Raw genomic sequence first — 604 nt, 5'->3', positions numbered from 1 at the left:
GAAAGAGGACAAAGGCGCTAGAAAAGTGTATCGTAGTTTATTTGTGTTTTTTGCCTCTCTCTCATGCTCTCTCTCTCTCTCTCTCTCTCTCTCTCTCTCTCTCTCTCTCTTGTGTATGTGTTTGAGTGTGTGTGTCACGTGGGTGTGTGTCATACGTATGTGTGTGTGTGTGTTTTGTGTGTGTGTGTGTGTGTGTGTGGTTGTCAGTGTGTGTGTATGTGTTTTGTGGGTTTTTTGTTTAGTGTGTGTGTGTTTTAGTGTGTGTGTGTGTCAGTGAGTGTGTGTGTCAGTGTGCCGTGTGTGTGTGTGTGACGTTGTGTGTGTGTGTGTGTGTGACGTTGTGTGTGTGTGAAGTTGTGTGTGTGTGTGTGTACGTGTGTGTGTGTGTGTGTTGGTGAATCTGTACTTTTTTTTAGCCGGGTGTTGTAATTTGTGACGAAAGAGTTCGTGTGCTAAACTATGTGCAGAGCATCCTTCCACTTGACTGCATTGTGCAGAGTGGGACTTTTCATTTTTTATTTTACCGAATCAATAATATTTTGATTCTTACACCAGTGTCAATTTTGGCGAATTACTTTTTAGCGAAAAATGTCCACTCTGCACG

Source organism: Littorina saxatilis, linkage group LG17 (genome assembly GCF_037325665.1).
Source record: "Littorina saxatilis isolate snail1 linkage group LG17, US_GU_Lsax_2.0, whole genome shotgun sequence".
Taxonomy (NCBI): domain Eukaryota; kingdom Metazoa; phylum Mollusca; class Gastropoda; order Littorinimorpha; family Littorinidae; genus Littorina; species Littorina saxatilis.
The sequence above is the reverse complement of the archived record's forward strand: the minus strand, read 5'-3'. Positions refer to the sequence as shown.